We start from the raw sequence: 26,666 nt of genomic DNA on the forward strand, positions 1-26,666 counted from the left end.
CCCATAAAACTTGCGAACTAATAAATCCGAATTGTAGACCATTGAAATAAAAATTCTACATCTCTAAAAAGTCCCCCTATAACATACATACATAAGTACGTATATACATAAACCACCTTCCCCACAATCTAAACTGTATTCAAGTCAACGAGCGCTAACATCTCGTGGATCGCAGCTACATTAGCATATCTCTTTCTACTTCAGTTTTATCAACACTGCGCTCGTACTTGTATAACAGTTTGTATTGGTTTGGTCTCGCGCACATGTCAACAAATAAATCGTCACTGTAAAAATGGCATTTTAAATTGTTTGTGACATTTGCTACCTGAATCGACGCTGTAAAGAAGTTTGTAAAAAAAAATCTTTCAACTTTTATTTATTTCAGCTGATGCGTTCGCGGGCTATATTCAGATGCATTTACCACCTGTCTTCTGAATATTGCTGATATTCGATAATAATATATTTATTTACTAGATGTGGCGTAGCGTTTAGGAAACGTCAAAATTTGACTTCAAATAGTGAGGTTTTGGAATCACAGGTAACTAACAGCTTCGTAACTAAGATTGTATTGATTAAGTAAACATTAAGTTTGTGAATATAACACGTTTATATTATTTGTGATTCCACAGATATAATATATGACCGAAATCTTTTATGAATATGAAGGAAAGTTTTCATTGAAAATATAAAATATAAATATATATAATATTTGGCTTCTATATTCTCTGAACATTTTTATATTTGCGTGAAAGTCACCGGATTTAAATGGTGAAGTTAGGTTTCTTCCAACAATTTCACATGTTTTATATAGCACATATAAATTTTACTTAAAAAAACGTTAACTTCGGCAGCACCGAAGCTATAATACCCTTCACAGGTACATTTCCGATTGCATAAATGGAAAGAAAAGATCTATGATTTTGATCGGTCAGTTTTGTGGCAGCTATATGATATATATGTAAGTAGGTGGCCTTTAATATTTCGGGATTAAAGAACAACAACAAATGTTAATCATCGAGAATCCCTTTATTGTTTTTCAAAATATTCTCCATTACGGTCTATATACGTGGCGTGTTCAAAGGAAAAGGTGAATTTTGAATATTTTTTAAAAGTACTTATTTATTCATCAATATCTCTTTTGTCTCCTTCAAAGTAATCCCCTTGGATATAACACACTTATGCCAACGCTTTTTCCAATCCTTGAAGCACTTCTGAAATGCGTTTTTCGGTATGGTCATCAGCTCGTTCTTCGATTCTGACTTGATCTCATCAATTGTGGCAAAACGCTTTAATTTCATTGGTTTCCCATTGCGAATGGCAGGCACTTTGCCGTGGTGCAGGTGCTTAAGTCACAAGGCACCCAATTGGGGTGGGAAGTGCTGCCCAGCACAGACTGCAACTGCTGTGACTACGGTCAAGTAGACTCTCAGAACTAAGGAAAACGGTACGCTATTAACAAGGCCAAGCGTACCGGGGACTAGGAGGACTACAAGTGCAGCTGCGAACCACAAGAAAATTTTGCTGTCTTAAAGCCGAAGAGTTTCAAGAAGTTCTGTGAAGACGTCTCCTCAACACCAGAGGCAGCAAGGCTGCATAAGGCTCTGACTAGAGGCAAGACGGACACAGTACTAGCCATTAAAAGATCGGATGGAACCTATACGTCCAGCGCAGAAGAAAAACTACGGCTCTTCTTGCGCATTTCCCGGAAACAATCCGAGAAGACCAGCTTATACCTGTGGTTGAACACAAGCCATCTCGCTTAGATTAGATAGTCGTAAAACAGCTCTTCACTGCAGAAATCTTTTAGACCAATTAGTCTAACTTACTTTTTACTGAGAAGTATGGAAAAGATCACTGATTACCAAATACGATCAAAGGTGCTGATGGCGGAGGAGCATGCTTACAGAGCAGGCAGATCAACTACTGCTCTTCTACAAAGTTCGTTAGATGGGGGCGAGGTGATCTTATGCGCCTTCCTATACATCGAAGCTGCTTTTGGCAATATGTTTCACGAAAGCAAGAGCACTAGAGAAAAGGAGTGTGGAAGCACCACAACGCAGATGGATGTGCCGTACGACGCTGTAGGGTCTCAACCCCATTTAAACTACAATCATTCCGTTTACAAGATGCAGGTCCAGCCAGCTTCCAGGCCTCAGAAATCTGTTCCTTGGCTGCAGAGAGTTGTGGATCTGACCTTAGTCAAGGCTACGAAAGCACTCATGCATACACCATGATCGAGTGGCCGATTATCACATATGGGGCGGTGGCTTGGGTTTCGAAACATCGCAGACTTCGGTAGGCAATGCGTACGTGTCCGACAGCAGCACTGCTTCAAATGACAGCAGAAGGTTTTGGCAGAGGGAAGGTAATATCGTCAAGGTCAGCATTACCAAAGTTGTTAGCTTCACTAAGAAGTTCAAAGTTAACCTTGACAGTAAGGCGGAATGGAATGATTCCACGCTAGACCTACTGCTAAAGGAAAGCACTATCAAGTGGTACACCGACGGGTCGAAAGCGTCGGAGGGTATTGGTGCAGGAGTGGCAGGACCACGCACCAAACTCTCCATCCCCATGGGAACTTTTCCAAGCATCTTCCAAGCGGAAGTCTATTCTATAAGTCGGTATATAGAGATAAACCTCCATCGCAATCATCGCAATGAAAGTATTGTCATACTCAGCGGTATTCGAGCTGCCCCGCTTTACAGCCTCCACCAGAATGGTAGGACGAGAACCTTGAAACCCATTGGTCCACATACCATAAAGGAGCTGCTCCGTATGAGGAAAGAGTAGATAGGGAGAGACATTGACAAAAACTTCAAGGCATGCACTATGCCAGGTTGCTAATGGGTGGTTACGACCTCAGCATGTTTAAAAATGTAATCAATCTTCCGAGAAATAAATTCCGGCTACTTGTTCTACCTCGGCTCTCCTCATTCCTTCTAAAAACGTTGGAAAGACTAATAGAACTACATATAATAAACAACCTAAAACCAGATAAGTTAGCTGGTTCGCAGCATGCGTATTCTAAAGGGAAATCCATAAAAACGGCGCTGAGCTCTGTGGTGGCGGAGATTGAAAAATTTCTGGAAGTTAAAAAATACACTCTAATTGCCTTCTTAGATATAGAAGGAGCCTTCAATAACATCCAGCCTAGGGCCATATTGAGTGCGCTTAAATATCTGGACATCTCCGAACCTCTCAGAAAATTAATTGAACAGATGCTCACGAGCAGTCAATAATTTCAATGCTGGGAGCGTCAACGATGTGCAGATCCGTCCAAAGGGGTACACCTCAAGGAGGCGTGTTATCCCCACTTCTCTGGATCCTGAAAATGAATAAGTTGCTGTGGGATCTAGAAAAGAAGGAGTCCTACGCTGACGATGTGGCAGTATCGGTTAGTGGTAAATTCCCGAATACTCTCGCAAACCTTATGCAAACGATCTTGGACGATATAAACAGTTGGGCTGTATCGTGCGCATTAAACTCAAATGCTGGTAAGACAGAGCTAGTATTATTCACCAGAAAGCATAACATTCCAGAAGTTACGGCGCCATTATTAACTGGTTGCAGACTAACAATTGGAGATAAGGCAAGCTACCTAGGACTAATCTAAGACAGCAAGCTTTCATGGAACCAAAACTTGGATGCTAGGGGGAAGAGAGCAGCCACAGCACTCTACACCTGTAAAAGGATGGCCCTAAATGGGAGCTAGCACTTCGGATAGCTTATTGGCTCTATACAGCAGTTGTCAGACCAATCATGACATACGGTATATTGGTATGGTGGCGAATAATGGATAAGAAATACGCGGTGAGGCGTATGGAAAGTATACAAAGAGCAGCCAGTATATGCACTAGTGGAGCTCTTAGAACAACACCTAGCCAGGCACTAAACGTCATTCTACATTTTTTGCCAACAGACCTGTTCTGTAAGCAAGTAGCAGCAAAGTCAGCTCTCAGACTAAGGGAATCCTCCCAATTAATCGCCTGCAACAAGGGCACTCTAGAATACTTAGTTTGTTCCCGTTTCTACCCAAAACCACGGATTTCCGCAATCCAATAGAATTGAAGTTAAATTCGGTCCACAATATTGCCTTCCCCACCAGAGAGGAGTGGGAAAGGGACGAGGTGGACAGGAATGCAGGAATTAGCATCTACACGGATGGATCCAAACTAGATAATCGAGTTGGAGCGGGTGCCTTCTCTGCAACATTAGACACCAAAATCGCCTTTCGTTACCAGACCACTGCAGTGTTTTCCAGATGGAGATTACAGCAATCAAAGAAAGCCTTGCTGTATTGACAAAAAGTGTACTCACAACAAGGAGCATATATATAATATTTATACAGATAGCCAAGCGACCTTGAAATCACTCAAGTCTCCTATGGTCTCATCAAAGATAATGAAAGAACGTCTTGATCTATTAAAGGATCTAACATCCTACAATATTTCACGATAAACCTGCAATGGGTTCCAGGGCATAGTGATATACCTGGTAACTGCGAAGCAGATGAACTAGCCAGAACAGGTACCACTCCACAATTAATCCCTGAAAAAGAGGAATGACATAAGAACTCTGATAGGAGTACTAACAGGTCACTGTCTAATTGGTAGACATGCCAGCAGGTGTACCTTACAACGACTATTGTAGAAGCTGTCAGGAAGTAGAAGAAGAGGAGTATGTAAAATATCTTCTATGCGAATGTAAAATTCTATACAGAAAAAGAATCGCAACTATAGGTCGTGGGTTCCTTGACTACATATCAGAAGTTGATAATATAAAATTATTTGTACTGATGATCTTCATCAGGAGCACAGGTTGGTTCAGAGAGGAGACGATAGAGTGAGGGAACATTAGTCCCGGTGGTATTACAATGGGCCTCCTATAGGCCTAGGTGCGTCGTTAGACAGCCACTCTACCTACCTAGCTGTTCTACACCAGTCATAGTAAGCTTAAGAAGCATCTATACAACATGGGCTTAGCCTCTTGTGTAAACTGCCGGTTCTGCGACATGGAGCCGGAAACCCTAGAACATATGCTAATAGACTGTACAGCAATCTGCACACGCAGAAATAAGGCCCTTGTATCCTTGCAGTACATTGGAATTCATCAATGTGCTGGGACTAAATGAGTCGTTGTGACTTAGGGGAGGGCACAATAGACCCTAGGTCGAGGTGCATCTTTCTCATTTTCTTCTAATCTATTCTATTCATTGGTTTCTTCAGTTTTCGGAATGGGAAAAAGTGGCAGATAAGCCGCTTATACCACTTATAAACACTTTTTTGAGACAAAGTGGACTCACCGAATGCCACAGTCAATATTTCAAGTGCCTAGGAAAACTTTATTCCATTTTTAACGCAAAATTTAATATATATTCTTTGATCCATTTCTTTCAAAAGTCAAAAATCGAAGAGCATACAAAAACGTGACTTACCTTTTCTGTTGTCAAAAACAAACTACTAATCCAAATTGGCTCCTAATGCAAGCACATGACAAACAGTGTTCGATTATAACAAAAACAAAATACCGATAATCGAATGTATACAACCCGCGAAAAATCAAAATTCCCCTTTGCCAGTCTGATTGAGGCATCTCCAAAACATGCGTTCTGAACGCATCAACCGCCTCTTCAGGTGTCGAAAAACATTGACCTCTTAATTTATTTTTTACGTACTGGAATAAAAAGAAGTCTTTCGGTCAGGACTATAAAGCGAATTACTCATCAAATCGATGTTTTAAATACTCAAAATGCAGTTGTTTCAATCGATAAGTGAGAGCTCGCATTGTCGTGGTGAAGCGTGATCCGTCTTCGGCGGTTGGCTTTCCTGATTTCCACTAGTAATAGTTTCCGAAACCACAACTGATTTTGGATGACCTTCACTAAACAGCCTCCATAACATCCATAAGCACTGGTCCTTGATGAAGCTTCATTGTCAAAAATTTATTTAAGTTCATCGGTGCACTGTTGCTGAGTTAATCCGAGATGAATATTTTAAGTTACTGTAAAAAACACAATTAGTGCTCGTATATTAAAACGTTCTAAGTATGTACATCATAAAAAATTTCAAACTTTACGATAAAGTTCTGAGTTGCCAGATTGCAACAATAGGGTTGTAGGGTTCTTCGGTGATTACAATTTTGGCTTAGGCAATAATTCGTGCCAAATTTCGTGAATTGTCAAATAAAAACGTTTTCCATACAAGGACTAGATTTTGATCGATCATTTTGTATGACAGCTATAGGCAATCGTAGTCTGATTTGAACAATTTCTTATTTTGGATAATAATACATGTAAAATTTCGTGAAAATATCTCGTCAAATAAAAAAATTTTCTATACTAGAACATGTATTTGATCGTAAAGTTTGTATGGCAGCTATATGCTATAGTAATCCGATATGATCAATTTCCTCCGAGATTGTAAGAAAATTTAACATTAATCCTCTGGTACAACCTTATAATTATCTTACTTTTTTTGATGTCTAATCCTTTTGAGAAACTTTTAAATCTAGGTCCATAATTGGAGCATGATTTCAATGAGTACATGGCTGGTAAAAACTTATAAGATATTAAATATTTCTCCTGCAGTTCAATTTATGGTATACAAAATTACTAAACCATTCGAACTTAATACTAGAATTTCGTTGCGCCCATATCTTTTACACTCTGAGGATTATTACTCCAGAATGACAACGGCGACATTTTTATTTTTTAAGTATTTTATATATGGATAATATCCTTCTCCAATATCGTGTCATACATTAATTTCATGCTCACCTTTTAAAAGGTAACTGCGTGCGAAGTTATAAAAGATATTTACATATGTAAAGTCTTAGGTAAGTTTAAGCTATACAAGTGGATGGAGGAAATAATATAATATATGTATGTACCCTTAAATATATGTATATCAGAGAGCTTATTTTTAACACAAAAAAAATTAAGCAGTTTTCCTTTCAAGTACTACTAATTTACCCTTTCATTTAATTTTAACCCAATTTTTTGGAAATTGGTTCCAATTATAGCTTGATAAGAAAAAAACTTCCCCGGTATAAGTTGGTTTCTCTAATTTTCCTTGTACGCTTTTCAACATTTTTCCAAAAATAACAATTAATCAGATATTCAATACTATCTTCTGCAATAATCTTTTATTCGAACGTTAATAGTTCGGTTCAGTCAGATATCGTTTCTAAGTAAAACAAATATTTTGGTCGAAATTCGTTTTATTTGATCAAACCGATTAAGCGGACTTCCCACTTGTCGATCCTGTTTTTGTGGTGGGATTTGCTTTTTGCTTCGAAATAAATAGGTCTCAGACCATTTCCTTTTCTAAATTTTTTTCCATTGGATATTTTCTAAAGATCTGAAGACATTATATGGTAGCCGCTGTTGGGTGTTTTTGCTACTTTTCAGGATAGGTAAGGAAAAGTATTCCATACTCATACCAAAATATTGACAGTCCACTTTGATGAACTACAATTTGACTCCTGAGTGGACAATAATTCATTTTTATAACTATTTGTTCAATCCAAACACTGCTCAGAATTAATTGTGATTAAATTTGATTGATGGCGAGCTTTGGACAGAGCTTTCGCATAGCCAAGCCATGAGCGATGTACTTAACATGCTATTGTTATCATATTATTTGGTAAACTGTAAATCATATCTATTATTCGTTAAGCCTCTATTAAACGTTCACTGCGCCTTCTTCGTAAAAGTAGACTAAGAGTTTACAATTACACGATAAACAGTTATTCGTAAATATAAAATAAATATTTCATAAACAAAGCTAAACACTTTTAAATTCAACTTAACTTTATTGCGTCCACTTAAGTCTGCTTTCACGCATTATATTTGCTTCTACCATAAAATACTCGCTTTATTGTCGCCTTGCATGTATCTTATCTCATGCTGAGCTCGACGCGTGAAAACCGCTGCGAACTTGCACGCCAAAACTGCTTCAATCTTTCCTTTGTAAAATAAACCCAAAGAGAGGTAAGTGAAATTACTTTGTTGCGGTGATTCGTAAGACAAAAGAAGGGTCTCAAGCAACAACAATAACGCCCATACAGATCGTCATTATCAACAGCAGTAAAAACTCACTAAAGTTTCAGCGTTGAGATTGTGACGTGATGACATTGTTAAGTTGTGGCAGACGAACGTTGCGCTTCCAACATGACGAGAATTTCACAAGTGCGCGCGTAAACTATAACTGTTATATACATATGTATGTACTTTTTTATGTTTTGATATGTACCTGTTAAGATCACTGTCGAAAAGTCGCGCGCTTTTTTCGGTGTTACTTTGGGGACTGATGATTAACAGTTGCACCGAAATTGACATCTCAATTTATTTTTTTACCTTCGTTTTGTAGTTTTTTACACGAAAGTGCTTCTGTTTTGTTGCTGCTGTCATCATTGTGCGAGTGATCAATGTTCGAACTCAATTTTATTAACCGAGAGTCAATAAAAAATTTTGCGAAAATTGCTCGGAAGCAGGCAATACAAAGTTTGCCGGCCATCAAAGCTTTTTTCTTTTCCTCTGTCTTAACAAAAATGCGCATTAAAACATTTGGCGCAAAAAGAGTTTCTCTGATCAACGGCACATTTGCCGACGACGGAGACAAACGCAGACATTTTGACGTCTTCATCATAATTTTGTGAGAGTCGATTGCTTTGCAATTTGCGCATGATGCGGCGCATGTGCAACGATAGCAACCGAACACATATGGACATTCGTCACCGTTTTCGGTATTTCAATTAAATTTTCTCGGCAGTCCTAAGAACCTCATCATAAATGTCAGCCAGTAAAGCAGCCACGCCACAATAACAGCAATAATACTAATAATACACACAGCAATAACCACTATTGTTGTTGTTGTGTGATGTTCAAACTAGTTGTCCATCACTGTCGCGGAGACACATCAAGGACCGTAGCGTTCGCGGTCTGGGCGAAGCATGTGCCTGGAATGGCAAAAGGTGTAACAAAAGTCGCATCGTGCAGCGTCACCTCGGCGCATGGCTGAGCGCACTTTTTGCCAACACTCTTCGAACTATCGAGTTAGTGGAGACCCTCTCTTCCCTGTAGGCAACCAAACAAGCGCTTGCAACAGCTTTGCACATTAATAATTGCAATTTCAGTTGTCACATGTGTAGAAATTGCTCTCGAGCATTATCGGACCGTCTCTTGGCAGTACGATTTCTTCACCTTCAATGTTTACGGCCCTTTGCCTTGGCCAGCAGCACTTTTTGTGCCGATAATGATGTGTGATGTCGGAATTTTGTGTACATTGCAGTTTCACTGGCTTCTCTGCGTTGGAACACTGCAAGGATCACAAGTTAAACAATTGCTTTTAATAAAGTTACCATACTTTGGCGATGGAACGGTCCATATTAACACTCAGTGGTTGAATCACACTACATACATACATAAATACATCCCAAATACACTCTGACATTGAAGGTTTGGTCTGATAGCCGGTTCCTTAGTCTGCGGCATGTAAAAATTAATTCTTCACGAATTCGCTATTGTCTGCTCTCATCAAAGGACATAACGGCGTCTAATAGTCTGATCCAGTTTTCATTCTGTTAGCACTAACTCGAATATTTAAAATGAATTTAACGATTTTCATAAGTAAAAATAATTTTTAGTAATTTGTATTTGTCTAATATTTTGTCAAACTTTAAGAGCTTATAGATATATGCTATAAGTGTATAAGACGCAACTGTTTCTAACTGAAATACTCGGTTGGGTTTCGAACTTACCACAGAGTTGTTTTCTTCTTAACTGACGCTCTGACCACCCAAGCGATTTTGGCAACGTTCTGCAGCCAAGTCGTTGCCTGCTACCCTCAGCTGTTAAGGCTTTGAATACTTCCAGATCTTAATGTAAAGTCCCAGCCATTCCCAGTCCCTGGATTTTAACTTGTTGATTTATGCGGTTTCGATTTAAAGTTCGTACAGCTCATTTTATCTTTTAAGATATTCTCGGTTCCGAAAAGGGCCACAAATCTTACAGAGAATATTTCGTTAAAATAGCACGAATTATGACGGACACGATTAGAGTTTTATAAAGTGTTAAGATTGACCGTCGAAAAAAGAAAAAATTTTTCGAATTGATTGTTGTACCGTTCTTTGGTACACTCGCCAAAAAATGCAGGTGAAAAAAAGTTGACCGAACATGAAACCGCTTTTGACTAGAATATACTACATAGTCTGGTAAACATTAAAACAGTAAAGCAATTTTCAGTTGAAATAAATTTGCATATACTATATACACATATGTATAATATGTACAGTATCTAGGATAGTCAATATTGATAAAATTTCGCAAGAATGTCCACTGTGTATGATTTTAGAGATAAGCCGATCCATTTTTGATACCAAGGTCAGATGAATCCATTATCCGTAGTGCAAATATTAAAATCAGGTATTCAATTGGCGTTTAAATAATGGGATCCAATAAATATGCTATTGATGGGAAAATTTTTATCTCCTGTGAAATGTTACTACATAGTGTAATAATTTGGTTCACCTAACGAATGTTTGTAATACCTAAAACTAATAGAGATAGATATAGAGTTATGTATATACATATAAATTATCAGAATGACAACAAGAGTTGAATTTCCATTGACTGTCTGTCTGTCCGGCCGTCCATGCAACCGATAACTTGAATAAAAATTGAGATATTTCGATAAAACTAGGTACTATGTTTATTATCCAAGTGATGTTGGTATTGCAGATGGGCGGAATCAGACCATCAAAATGCTGTTAATAGCAAATTTATAAAGTGCTATAACTTAGCTCTAAATTAAGGCCTAAAATTGTAGTTTGGTACCGTAGAACGAGCTCTATCGGCCAAACTTGCTGATACAGTGTGAAAATGGGTGAAATGGAACTGACGTTTCTCATATAACGGTTATATTAAAACCACGAAAAGGGCCATAACACACTAAATAAATTTTACAGCTAGGATAGCACTTAAGGGTTTCAAAGGATACGAAGTAAAAATTTAACAATGGGCGTGGCACCGTTCACCTTTTGATGTAGTCCTATATATCAGAAACTACTCGACTAATTTCAATGAAATATGGTTCGTGACTTTACATTTGTATCCTTATGTCACAATATGGAAATTTACTTCCCGTTTTTCACAATTTGAAATCCATCTGAGCCTTTTACTTAACAGTAACATAAATGTATATCATAAATCAACCAATACCGAATACTATCAGAATACAAATTTCTACAAATAGTGCGCCACCTCACGAATAAAAGTTGTCTAAATCGGGCAATACCTTTTAAAGCTCCCGATGCCAAATATGTGGAACTCCCACAACTACATATAATGAGTATCGTTTTTTTAGCAGATTTTATACCGCATGTGTCGGTGATTTCGATAAATGTAATCAGTCCAGACCTTCCCATTGTTCTAATTATATCAGGTATATAATGATATCCAGTTTTCCACCTGATTTTAAACCGTATATGTAATATTTTAATGAAATTAAGTGGATATACATAATGTGGTTTAGCGCTTATCTCACGACCTGAGCCCCATATCCCTAATGAAATATTTTTGCTTTCTCTGGTTGACTGTTCTTTAACATTTAACAGAAAACGTTTTCCTTCCAATACATTTTTTAATATTGATGTTACTTCGAAAATTCTTCGGAATTTGAATTTTCCGCACTCTGATTTTATGGCAGTAGCGAACTCTGAAATCGATCTTTTAAATACTTTACTTTGCATATGCAAACTTTTGCAATCAATTTCCTCAAGCAAGTAACCATAAATTAAGCTCAGAAAACTTTATTATTTTTGGTACTGACTTGGGAGCAACGTGAAAGTGAAGATATCTGTATCACAATGAAATTATAACAAGAAAAAACGTTAACTTCGGTTACACCGAAGCTATAATACCCTTCACAAATACAAAGGTCCCTTACATGAACTTGTTTCCGAACGTTCAATTTGTAGGGCAGCTATATGATATAGTGATTTGATCTGACCAATTTCTGCGGAGAATAATTTGTTGCCTTAAGCAAGAACTCGTGTCTAATTTCGTGAAGATACCTCGTCAAATGAAAGAGTTTCCCATACAAGCACTAGATTCCGATTGTTTAGATTGTATGGCAGCTATACGGTATAGTCATCCGATCTTTACAATTTCTCTGGATATTGGAATAATGCCTTAAATAATGATACGTGCCAAATTTCGTGAAGATATCTCGACAAATGAAAGAGTTTCCCATACAAACACTTGATTCCGATTGTTCAGTTTGTATGGCAGCTATATGCTATAGTGGTCCGATATCGGTCGTTCCGACAAATGAGCAGCTTCTTTGTGAGAAAAGGACAGGTGCAAAATTTCAGATCGATAGCTTAAAAACTGAGGGACTAGTTTGTATATATACAGACAGACGGACAGACAGACAGACGGACATGGCTAAATCAACTCAGCTCATCATGCTGATCATTTATATATATATTTAATAGGGTCTCCGACGTTTCCTTCTGGATGTTACAAACTTCGTGGCAAATTTAATATACCCTGTTCAGGGTATAAAAACTTATGTTGTCAAGTAACATAACCCCTCGCGGATCCGCCACTGAAAATAATGAAGACGTATATAGGGAGGGATTATCTTCATATATTCGTTATATTCCCATTTCGGAGACTTTGTCAATTGTATTCGTATACAAATTTCATATTATCCGGCTCATCACTCTAGAAGTAAGGTTGCTTGAGTTTAACTTAGAGTGCAACACTGTAGATGTTCAAGCTTTGAAAAGATATGTTTTTCTTCCCCATCGATAATATCCACTAATAACAATGAACATTAGAAACGCAATTAAGCATCTGATTTGCACTAGCACGAGCTCAAGCTGGAGTATGTTATCCACTGCAGCATCATTGAGGCTTATTTGCGCACACATTTGGCGACTCGCTTAATTATCACCAGACCAATTTTATCATCAAAAAGCGATTTGTCTGGCATATTGTTGCAGTAAACGGTACACAAACAACACATATGGGAGCGTGTTGTTGCAACATTGCAAGCGATTCGTCATGCTGCGTCGCGCACGCAGTATAAAATAATAGCAAAAACAAAAGCAAAATCAACGGAGCCCAGGTGGGGGATAATTGCTACAAATTCTGAAATGTCATCGGTACGAAGGCGATTTGTACCAACTCCACACAAACGACGGGCGCGTTAAATATGTGATAAGCACGATTAAGCAAAGCAACGCCGACGTGCAACACGCTACGATGACACCGAAGGCGAAAGGTTGCCGCTAGCTTTGTGGTTTGGTGGTTTGAGCGATATGGCAGGAGGTGTGACAGTGTTGAGATTTACACAATTGATGCTTAATCAACGTCATTGCGGACACATGTGACGCGCATTTCCAAAAACACAAGGCGGAATGGCGACTATATATAAATTAGTAAATGATTTGTAAAGGAGCTGCAACAATAAGCTCTTGCAAGTGAGATAATGTACTTATGTACATATGTGCAATGGGAAGGCAGAGAGAGGAGCTCGATTTGCGAGAGAAGATTGCATAGGTTTGAAGCAGAAGTGGAAAATGAAAACTGCTACTGCAGATATGTATGTACATATGTATATATGTAAGTTTTTATATAAATGTTCATACATATTTAGATAGATAGTAGATCACATGCATTTAACTTTACTAACTTCCACATTCACTTAAAAACATTTAATCCCCATTTTCCCATTTCTTATATTGGAAATTCTTTAAACCAGCCTTACATGTGGGTGGGGCTATGGCACGTGTACGAAAATTCCACATGATTGTATGTTCATATGTTTGCTGCACCCCTTCCGCATTTTAGTTGTGAATTTATTACTGTTTCTCGGCTATTTCGCAAGCGCTTATCAGCTCTCCAAATCTCTTTAAACTCAGTAGGCAGAAAAAATATGAAGCTTATCAGCTCATCTGTAAATGTTATATAAGTATATATATTTATATATATATATGTACATGTGTACCATTATATACTTACCTTATACTTATGTAAGTGTATAATTCGCAGTTTTTTGTAAGTTATTCCAAAAATGGATTTCTATAATTAACATAACATAGGTATGTTCCCAAATATAAATATATACATACACACATTCATATATGTATATGCCTATGTTCGTGTTCATATACAAATAACTTAAGTATAAACTTTAATCGTATAATTTTTTAAAAATATTATATTATACACTTGCAACATTTTGCTACAGCAACTAGTTATTATACTCTGTATACAGAGTATAATAGTTTTGTTCACCTAACGGTTGTTTGTATTACCTAATAATAATCGAGATAGATATGGAGTTATATACATATAAATGATCAGGATGAAGAGACGAGTCGAAATCCGAGTGACTCTCCGTCCGTCCGTCCGTCTTACCCTCTGTGCAAAGGATAACTTGAGTAAAAATTAGGATTTCTTACTGAAAATTGGTACACGTGCCTAGGCCAAAAAGTGAGAACAAATGTGTAGATGGGCGTCATTAATCGAAAACCTTTAAAATGCCATAACTAAGCACTTAATTAAGATATAGATCTGTAATTTGGTAGAGGAAATTACAGTAACAAGGGACACCTGTCGTCAATGAATGAGCGTCGCCCTGCTCTTTAATAGGTTTAATGTACATATCTCCCACTACCACTAAAGCTATAATAACCAAATTCGCTAGGAACAAATCACATAGGAAACCCTTATCGACAGTGTAAAAATAGATGAAATCGCATTATAACCCAGTCCTCTGCCGATATAACGATTTTGTTAAAAACTAGTAAAAACGCGATAAATCAATAATTAACGCGCCAGAGACATAAAATTTTTCACCTAAGATGATACAAGACGACCATAGAGGAGCTAATGTCAAATTAAGTCAATGAGCGTCGCACCACCCCAGCTACCGAATGTGTGGACCCCAGTTCCTTTGGCGAACTTTTTATCGAAAATCTTGGTCAATCTTTGAAATACATTATTGAAATTCGGAAAAAGTCTTTTCCTGAGTGTTTTTCTAATAATGGTGCATCTTTGTGCCTAAAATGGATTAAATCGGGTGAAAACTTGGCCTAACTGATATTCAGGATTTTGAAACATTCAGCTGGCTTTACTCCTTATATTGGCGATGGTAAGTGACCTAAATGAAACTCAGAGACACTCTTTTTCTGTTAATAATATTATATGTCGTAAAGCCAAAAATATAGTAAATAAAATCAGGTCAATACTACCTCCTATATGCGTAATACGTAACGCAAGTTGCAAGAGTATGAAATGTTGGGTTAGACCCGAACTTACCCCTTTCTAACTTGTTATTATTATTATTAGAAATCATATTACAATAAATACTAGTTACTCCCTGAACAGACTATATTAAGATTGATTAATTATGATCGATTGATTGAGTGATTAATGATTGGCTGTTTTTTGTATTAATCGCTAGTTTGCATTTACGATGTAGAGAAAAAAAGAGCGTATTAAAAAAATTTTCAGGATGCAATTCTTTCGTCTAAAAATGAAACCTTCTGGAGGACGATATGATAAAATATCTGCTGAACACCACCTTCTCAATTTGAGAATTTTCGAATACAAAATTTTTGAATGTTCATTTATAATTTGGCGAAAACTTAATAAACGAATGCCAGACAACGTAGAGAGGCCGACTTGTGATTTCATTTAATGACCAAGTAATCGGACCTAAATGATTTGGCAATTCATAGTAGTTTAATTTTCATTTACAAAAGCGTAACCGCAATGTTAGAGGAAATATGGAATAAAAAATTCGTCTTGCGCCATAACCAAACCGACGCTTACTTTGAATTACAGCAGCGACTTTTTATAAATTTAGCTTCTGAAATGTGACAACTATCTTTTAAATAATCAAAATCGTGTTTCCTAAGTGCCTAAGTGTTTCTTTAGACCATATACCAACTTTGGTTGCACCGAAGCTATAATTCCATTCATAAATACAAAGCTTCCTTACAATAGATATATATATATCGTAATCCGATCTGAAAAAATTCTTTGGAGATTATAGTGATGCCTTGGATAATAATCTCTGCCATATTTCTTGAAGATACCGCATCATATGAAAAAGTTTTCTACACAAGCACTTGATTCCGATCGTTTAGTTTGTATTGCAGCTATATGTTATAGTTTTTCGATATCGGCGGTTTCGAAAAATGTGCAGCTTCTTTGGGAGAAAAAGACGTGTGCAAAATATCAGACCAATATATAATATCAAACACTGAGAGACTAGTTCGCGTATGTATAGACGGGCGAACAGACAGACGGGCATAGCAAAATCAACTCAACTCATCACGCTGATCATTTATGTATATATTTTATAGGGTCTCCGACGTTTCCTTTCACAACATCCTTGTGTGTCACAAACATCGTAGCAAACTTAATATATCCTGTTCAGGGTATAAAAAGTTACACCTAGAATGTTGGGATCTTAGCCAATGTACCGTATATAAGGATTACTCTTCTTCCTGGTAAATTTTGAGGGATTTTTAAGAAAAGCAAGTAAAAATGTTTTACTCTGTATCTTTTCTTAGTACCTATGTATATAATAAATGAATATATTTGCAAATATTTAATTGATACGAATAACAAAAGTATTTTTTTTCAGATATATTTGCAGCAAATTAATTACTATTTTACCAGGTTCCAAGCATTTCCAAGTAAGTTGTTATTTTCAATTGCCTTGCAGTGTAGGTATATTTGTAGACATACTTACGAGTATATGAGTATCAGTGATCGCAACCGTACGATAATTATCTTACATATGCGATAATTTCATGCCTACGTACGATGTACGATATGATATCATTATCGTACGCAGATTGTACGATAATTTTCATTATTATTCATTAAAAATGTATCTTATTTCTACCCTCGCAGACAATTGGGCGATTTTTTTTTATAGGAAAAAAGAGGAGAAGGCGCGAGCTCTTGGCTCTTACTGCTAGCAAATATTTCTTCTGTCTTTTTGCTCACAACGCCATCTACTGGTTCGTTCAACGAACAAATAATATCGATATTGTGGTTTGATTTCGATTATGTTCAGACTTCACAGACTTTGCATATTTAGTGTTCGAATGTTGGTTGTTATTCTTGTTATTGTATTAAGCTAACGTTCTCGCGTTCAAGATTTAAAATAGTAATTCGAAAAAAACTGTAACTGGAAGCTCAACGCGAATATGCTTCTATATTAAATGATTGTGTTTTTATATTAATGAGTAAGTATGTCAATCGAAAACTTTAATTCATTGGCTATAAACTATATATAAACTATCATTTTCACTCTGTAGCTGTAAAGTGAAAAATAAGTTCTTTACGTGAAGATTCCGAAGAAATAAATAATACTAAACCAACTGATGTTGATTTGGACATTTCACCTCCAAGAAAAATTGCAACAATTAGCAATAATTAAAATAATTATAGTCATTATTTTTAAAAGTACGATAATTTCGTTTCATGTACGATAATTCTACGCTACTGGTACGATAATCGCCTCACTTCAAGGTGTGAACACTGATGAGTATATAGCTAGAAATTTAATGGTTCAGATCGTTTCGCTAAATTTTAACTCCTCGCAAATGTGTTCAACACTCTCTGAAGCGCAAACATTTTATTATACTCTGGCAACCTGTTGCTACAGAGTATAATAGTTTTGTTCACCTAACGGTTGTTTGTATCACCTAAAACTAATCGAGTTAGATATAGGGTTATGTATATATAAAAGATCTGGATGAAGAGACGAGTTGAAATCCGAGTGACTGTCTGTCCGTCCGTTCGTTCAAGCTGTAACTTGAATGAAAATTTCTGGGTACCGTAAGACGGTTGGTATTGCAGATGGCCGTAATCGAACCACTGCCACGCCCACATAACGCCAATAATCACAAACAAATAAATTGTCATAACTAAGCCCCACAGCAAGATACAAGTCTGTTATTTGGTATAAAGCTATAAAAACAAAATTCACTGAGAAAAAATGTTTTTAGCATCTCTTTAGACTTCAATCAAGCACAAAACACGTCAGAGACATTCAGTTTTATCTTTGGGATGGTATGAGATGACTTTATAGGAGTTCCAAATTAGACAGTGGGTGTGGCACCACTCACTTTTAGGTGAAAAAACATATCTTGGGATCTGCTTTACCGATTTTAATCAAATTCGGTACATAAGATTCTTCGTATATTTCCATGTTATAGTGCAAAGATGAGCGAAATGGGATTACAACCAGGCCATATAACACCATTTTAAATTCTATCTGATTCTTTCACTTGCCACTGTACAAATCAAGCAACAATGATTGTATCGGCTTAAAACTTTGCGTGAATAATGCGTTTAAATTATGCCACTATACTTGTGACCAAATATTGTCTAATTCGAACCAAAACTCTTCAAACCCGAGGTACTGAATATGTGGACCCTAATGCCTATATTTGACCTTTTACCGAAAATATCGATCAATGTGTAAGATATATAATTGAAATTCATATAATAAAATAAATAAATGAAACTCTCGATAATAGTATGTTTTTGTGTCAAAAATGGGTTGAATCGGATCAATATTTCCTTTATTATAAAATTTTGCCAACACCTGAAGTAATTTCCCGGGCTTTGATCCTTGCAAGTTGCGAGAGTATAAAATGTTCGGTTACACCCGAACTTAGAACTTCCTTGCTTCTGAAGTCCTTAGCCGACTGGAGTTAGATAAAAAAGCGCAGAGGATATGTCAAAGTAACTATCTAACTTTCAAAGGCCTTTCAACATACAAATATTCACAACTCTGTGACTCCAAACGGCTGTGGCTGATAGTGTTGTTGTGGGAAAGTACGCCTTTTCCACCCAAACGGTACTTTGCCGTTTGGCAGTGCCAGCAGCTGCGATGGTGTCAAAGTACATTTTTCAAATGTTTTTTCGGGTTCTCAACACATAAACTTATATAACCCACATATGTGGAAATGCATACATATACCATAAATATATATATTTATACATGTATACTAGTATGTCTATATGTACTCGTATGTGTATATTCGCATTATATCTTACATTTGCGCGAGTATTAGGCGTCGATTTCGAACGGAAGCGGATGTGTGTGAATTGCGGTTACACAATCGGATGTGAATACGGTTGTGGTTGTTGTCGGTCGTTTGTCGCTGGCAATTGAAGTAAGTGATAGTGGCGCAACTTTTTATGTGCGTCGCTTGAGGGTGAGGGTGTTATGTGGCGGAAAGTGGTAATTGTCGCTTCTGTGAATTTCAGCTCCACTGCCCTTGTTGCACTGCTTTTGTTTGTGTGTTGCTTTTTAGTTTCCAAAACGATTTGCAGTTCTTTGTTGTTGTTGTCTTTTTTGTTTCTGCGCCATTTGAGATTTTTAAAGCGTATCTAGACAAGTTGTAAATTTGGCGATTAACATCCTTTTTACACACACGCAAGTAATTTTCCTTTACTTTTATTTTTTTGAAAGAGTTGTGTGATATCCCATGTAGAGATAAAAATAGTGAATGAGTAATATCCAGTTAGAATATACATATTATATTTGGATACTTTTCGTATTTGGTTTCAGAATTTGGAAACTATTGGTACTGTGCATAAACTGATATTTCAAGATCGTCATGTGACCTATTGTCGTGAGATTGCATTATTGCAACCATCATGCATTCAATATTGCGTGAACATTTAACTGTAAAAAATTTGTTTTCGTTGGATCCCACAAAATTTGTCAATTGCCCAAATTCGATACCGGTGCTTCGAAACGCGGCTATGACAGGTGATGAATCGTGGATTTACGCGTATGAGACCGAAAATACCAGCAGTCGGCTGTATGGGTATTTCAAAGTTGAGCCGAAAAAACTTGACATGTCAAAACCAAACTACTAGAACAGCGCCAAATTCTGAGTGGAAATCAGGAAAAGCAACCGCCGAAGACTGAATACTCGTCACCACGACAATGCGAGCTCTCACAAAACATTGATTTGATGCGTAATTCGCCGTATAGTCCTGACTTCGGACCGGATTACTTCTTTTTATTCCCTTACCTAAAAAATAAACTAAGAGGTCAATGTTTTTCGACACCTGAAGAGTCGGTTGATTCGTTCGGAATGCATGTTTTTAAGATACCTCAGTCAAAGTGGAAAAAGTGCTTCGACATATGGTTCAAATGCAAAAGTCTATAGATCATAATCGTAAATATTTTGGAAAATAAAAAACGACTACCGATTATTGATATTTGTTTATGGTTTTCAATCCCGAAAGATAAAAGGCAGTATTCGTAGTATAAGCTAAACAAGCACCAGCAATTGGTTGACGCTTGAAGAAGGCGTCATTTACAGCAAAGACAGCCGAAAAAATATGTTTTACCCCACTTTTAAGATATGATAAAGTTTTTTAGCTTTAGCACTTTTATCAAAAAAAAAATAATAATATGGGGGACCAAGAATCATATTAACTTAAAGACCGTCTGAAGACGCTGCCCATTAGATTGCTTTTACTAAACTTTTTTCGTAACTATCAGTATTTTTTATACTAGTATTATATTATTGTTATATACCATATTATTATTATAAAAATCTTAGCTCCAACATTTTCCAATCATTTAAGTTCCTTTTTCAATATGATGACTAATATAATATTACTGCTAAAAACAATAAGAGTACACTCGAGTTGCCACAGATGATTCCCGCGGCATTTAATATTCGGGCGGCAGGGGTTTTGGAATGCAACAACCCAAAAGAAACATTAGCATAAAACACCAACAAACATTGTGGAGGAGCCCGCACTAAAGTCACTCACTGCACGGCAATTCATGAATAAAACATTTAGTTTGAGTTGCAGCATTTTTGATGTCATTGTGATCGCCAATGGGCGCATTGTTGCTAGTGCGCCGATACATATTGTTTTATGGACGCGGTTGATACATGTTAAATGATGGAGAAGCGTTTACAAACTTCCTTACAAGTTTTAGCAAGTAACTCCTTTTATTTGCTCCATCAAACATTTGTTGTGATCCAAAAGTTTGGATGTTGTATTGTTCTTTCTGGTCTACTTGCCAGCCACATTGGCGGCGGCAATGATGTGGGAACCTGAAATATTTTTATATACACATACATACTTGCTTACATACAAATAAACTTGCACATCGCAGTTGTTGTTGGTGGTATGGTTGTATGGTGTTCATAGACTGCGCCTGGCTATTGCTGCGGCTGCTGTGGCTGGTGTCGACTTTTGCATTATTTCGAGAAACAATTCAAATTGCGCCATCATATGTCGCTCTGTAGGCCATCGTCAATGAGCTCGGCTCGCATTACACTCAACTCTTTCGCTCTTATGCGCTTTTCTTGCTTTATAACTGCTTCTTGGTCGCCTACGGTAGATGTTTATTAACAGCAATAAATCAGTTTACAGACGCTACCGAAGCACTTGGCTAGTTGGTTTATTGCTCTGCGACTTGGTTACACCTTTCTTCGCTGTAAAAATACTTATAACATATGGGGGATATATATATACATACTTGAGAATGATAACAATATGCAACCTAAAGCAAACATTTTTACTTTTGGGCAGACGTCCTGAAAACATGTTTCGGTGAACCTGTTTTTGAACTTAATTACGGCAAACACCGTTCTTTGAAGCTTTCATTTTATTCAAATAATAATAAATAATACAGCCAGAACATTACGCAGAACATCTATAAGTCTCGTTAATAATTAGGTTCCCCAAATTTATAGATCAGTAAAGGGAAAATGGTGGCGACTGAAATAAGTTTTCCATAATAAGAAAATGTGGGATAATACTTTAAGAGCAATTTTCAAAATATAGCATTCACAGCATCTATTCTCTTTTCGCGTTTAATTATTTCTTTAAATAACATTCGAACATGTGGAAGTTAAGTAAACTCCCAGATTCCTAGGGAGTGTTAGTAGTTTCATCGTATGTTGTCGTCATAAAGACGACCAGTCTTCTAATCCTCACTAAATTATAAAGATTATTAAAACATATTGTCCAACAAGAATCAAGAAGAAGACCAGTTTAAGTAAACTCAAAGCAAATAAGAATTCCTTAGGAAGCAAAATTGTACATTGAGTTTCATGGCTGGCATTTTCATAAAATATTGTATTACTCGTCTCTAAGTAGACATATTTATACATTTCAGTTGTGGCTGTTAGTAGACCTGAAAGAGTAAAATCGTTAATGTTACGCCGGTACTTTTATTCCGAACGGAATGAGATTAGATATAAAACAACAAATATTTATAAAATCCAAATATTTCTTATCATGGTTTAGAGTCTAAATTTTAGAACGATAATATTGGTGTAAAGTATTTAAGGCTAGGTGATATAAGTTTTGATGTTTTCTAAAAAAATTAAAAAGTTAAAATCGAATTCCGGGAATAATAGCAATCAACAGATTTATATAGTAAAATGATTGAATAATTTACAACGTGAATTTTGTTACTTTCGTTTCCTACATATTAAACACTCCCTAGTTTAAAAACGGTTGTGAGAAGTACTTCCCAATATTTATATAGCCAACATATTACGTTATACAGTAAACAAGAACAAATTCGTTTTTATCGTTGATTTTTAAAGTTTAGAAGTATGGTTGATTACTCAGATCACATGACATTTATATCCCGTTACAATTTATATGAAATTGTTATGCAAATTTTTAAAATTTACTAAGCTGCATCTTCCTATTCCTTCGCTTAAGTGTATCATATCTTAAAAACCTTTATCTCTAGGTCTGTAATCTTAATATTAGTCTATCAATATCTTAAATATTTCTGCAATTTGTTGCTTTCTTATTTCATGTAAATTCGAGTAAATTCATTATTTTATACTGTTAGATGAATCTGAGCTTATGTATCACTATATGGTTTCAGAAACGAAATATTGTGGTCATGAATTCTCAATTTTTTTGTTTTGTGCATTCTCATGGTTAAGTCAGGTTAAAATTGCAGTTCAAAACCTGGTACGGACTAAAATTTCTGAACATGAAGAAAAATGCTTTGCTTTCAAATTTGCAAAGCAACTTCCTGCGTCTGAAAATCAAAGAATAGAACAATAATACTAATTATAAATGGATTCCGAGCAATGCCATAGAATCTACAACTTTAGAACGCATTGAACATATCAATGCTTAGTTTGAGACGTCACGTTTTGTTTAGAAATTTTATCATTTTACTTAGCCCTGTCATAAGTTTTGTTTTCACACAAGGTTTCGAACGATTTGATCATTAATCAAAACCACCACCCACAGTTTATATTCGTATTGACGACGCTGCTCGACTCAAAGATTTTTTGACTGCTGCTCGATTCTAAGACATGTGATGTTCTCCACCTCTGACCGCAAACTGTAATCCAATGGATTCAAGTCTGAATTTCATATTGCTCCCCTACTCCAATGTTAATAAGCGAAAGCAAAATTAACTGATTATTATATATAAGTAAACAGTGCATATAAATTATAATAAAAAACAACAAAAAACTTTTACTTCGGCTGCACCCAAGCTATAATACCATTCACAAATACAAAGGCTCCTTACAAGAGCTTTATTCCGATTGTTCAGTTTGTATGCTAAGTGGTCCGATATCGGCCGTTCCGACAAATGAGCAGCTTTTTTGTGAAAATAGGACAAGTGCAAAATTTCAGAACTATAGCTTAAAAACTGAGGGACTAATTTGTATATATACAGACAGACATGGCTAAATCAACTTAGCTCATCATGCTGTATATATAAATGTATATATCTTATAGGGTCTCCGACGTTTCCTTCTGGGTGTTACAAACTTCGTGGCAAACTTAATATACCCTGTTCAGGGTATAATAACAGCACGTTTTTATGTGAATTTGTCCTCGCTGTATGCATTGTAATCCTTGTAACTTTGCTTTTATGGAATTTATGGCAAGTAAATGTTCGCTCTCCTTATACTTTCTATAAGATATGACTTTTAGTATGTAATATGTTTTTTTTTTGGTTTTTACATGGATCTAAATAACAATTGCTACTTCCGCAAGATCCATCAAAGTTTATTATTTTCGGTCCGTAATTAGAAAAAAACAGTTTAACATCTAATTTCGTGCACAACTTTCTACATTTTCTTCAATGCCGGAAACTATTTTTTCACTCAGTTGCACTTAACACATTTACCTTAAAATGATTCCCAAATTTGTGCTAAATTTGTTTTCATACATCTTAAACTTTTTAAATATTTGCTAGTGCATATTTCCGCTAAGTATATGCTGTGCAGGCCCATGCTATATAATGTAGCACTTAGGCGTACATTTTTAACGGTTCAGCGCGTCTCTCGTACACACTCGAAATCAAATTGTCGCGTTGAAAATCTTCAAGAATTTTCAATTCTGCCCGAGAGTCTTATCACCGCTACCTTTTCACACACCCCGAGTGAGCGGCAGGCAGCAAAAGTGTAACAGCGGAGCAAACTGCGCTGGATTGTCCTTGCGTTTGCTGCGCCTGAATGCGTCAATGCGTCAGTGGCTGCCGTAGGCTGCGGGTAAATGTGCAAACTTCTTTCATTTCGTCTTTCTCTTTTTTCCTATTTCAGCATCAATCACTTTTTTCAGTAGAAATATACTTTTTCATACTGTTGCACTTACTTGGAAAAATAATCATTTTTATATCCTCGAGCAAAGAATCACAGAAAATGAAATTTGGTTAACCATTTCGTTTGGCAGAGCGAAAAGTTTATTTGCGCCTATCGGAGATGAGCTCATTTCCTGATTAAAGTTACGGAAAAATGATACTATCATGTTGATGGGTAAATATCACCATACCACCAACAACATGAGTATGTGTGTATTATAACGATTTGCCATGAGTTAAAAATCTATTAAAGTTCACGAATTATTAAGAAAGGTTATGGATGAGATTACAAAAATATGTGTTCAAATGTTTTAAGATAATAATATAAGGGTATATACATATACACTTATATAAAAGAGTAAGCAAAAAAAACCTAATAGCGAATTTATGGGTAAAAATTAACGTACATAAATATATAAAGAGAAACTAAAAGACAAAGATTTGAGCCACATTTCCGTGAATTTGAAATTCATTTTGTTTTTTGCGTAACATCTATACTTAGATTTAAAAGACAAATGTGATATAACCACAACGCTCTGCATGGTTGTTACACTCTTACCGATATTGACTCTCTGAAATGATTATATTTACATATATTATTTACATATATGGTATACACAGCTATGTACATATATTTTGTACTTTTGCAGCTCTAATAAATTTGGCGATTTATAGTGGGTGCTCACATGAAAAATCAATCAACTGTGGTGCAACCGAAATGTGCGCCAATAAACCCAGAAAAATGTTAAACAAATCACTTGAACAAACGGAAAAGCCAGCAATCACACAATTAAACAAACAACATTGATTTTAGCAAAAAGATCAGCTACTATGATTTCTGCTTTCGTGGCACATTGTAAAAAAATATGAAATAAAAGACTCTGCTCCATCTGGTTATATATTAATGCGGCAGTAGAAGTGGTTGCTCTCACTCTGCGACCATTGTTGCATTAATTTCCCCTCTTCCACAGGGTAGCCACGCCCAAACGCTGGTGTGAAGTATATAATTACGCACACATGCAAAAGTATCAGCTTTGGTACTGTTAACTTAAGTATCTCATATGCGCTCTCCCTCTTACGCACATTCTTATTGGCTGCTGCCATAAACCAGTTTCTGAACATAAGCAGTGGATACGAGGTGTATAGAATATGCAAGAAAAAGTAAGAGAGTGGAGAGTGTGTACTATATACTCCACACTCCAGCGAACACCATTTCGGTCACACCTGCGATCTGTGCTGCCTTGACGCTTCTGCATTTTGAGCGTATAATGAACACACTTGAGCCCAGCGTCGAGCCATTTCAGTGGCCCTTATTTACCAAGATGGGAGAAGCTCGTCATTTCTTTTTGTTATTTTTATTTACCTGCCTTTCTTTAATTTGCTTTGCTAGTTTTAAAGAAGTCAAGAGTTGTTTGTGTTAATTGTGTGCAGTTGTTGTAGTTGTCTTCATTTATTTTGCAGCCTAAATGTTGATAGCTCAGCGAAGACTCCTGATTTCATTGTTGGTTTGGTGAAGGAATGATGATTTCTCACTTCATTGAATGGCTGTGCAAAACTATTGGTATATGGGAAGGAATATTTATAAACATACGTACATATATAACTGAAGAATGAATATTAATTTTTGCTATCATAATTTATTGAAATGTACTTAATGGTTGCACGACCACAAATATGGGAGAGAACATAAAAATTAAAAATAACAAAGTGATTTATAAACCATTTGTTTTGAAGGAAAGATGTATGAGTTAAACAAGTCAATGTTAGGAAAAGTATTTACAAGCTTTGATTTTTGAGAAAAGTATGTATAAGTGCTATGTATGTAATAATTAAATACTTATCTCGGGTTTATAGGTAGAATTTATAATATTATTTTAAAAAGATTTCGGAGGTTATTTCCCCCGGGCGCCGTATTCTCGGAGGGGCAACAAACAACATTTATTTTGCGTTATATCCGCTCGATGCTGAGAAAAGAGTCTACTACATAGAGGAACGTATTCTCGCTTTTGTAGA

The 26,666-nt window shown here is 36.3% G+C and overlaps 1 long non-coding RNA gene across 1 annotated transcript; it reads left to right on the forward strand.

Annotated features, from left to right (window-relative positions):
- The first annotated feature begins 303 nt into the window (after positions 1-303).
- On the forward strand, positions 304-26,312 carry LOC118682341 (uncharacterized). The gene is made up of 3 exons (XR_004978100.2): positions 304-538; positions 16,668-16,719; positions 25,304-26,312. It is a non-coding gene; the product is annotated as an uncharacterized lncRNA (long non-coding RNA).
- The last annotated feature ends 354 nt before the right edge of the window (positions 26,313-26,666 follow it).

Source organism: Bactrocera oleae, chromosome 6, assembly GCF_042242935.1.
Source record: "Bactrocera oleae isolate idBacOlea1 chromosome 6, idBacOlea1, whole genome shotgun sequence".
NCBI classification, from domain to species: Eukaryota; Metazoa; Arthropoda; class Insecta; order Diptera; family Tephritidae; genus Bactrocera; species Bactrocera oleae.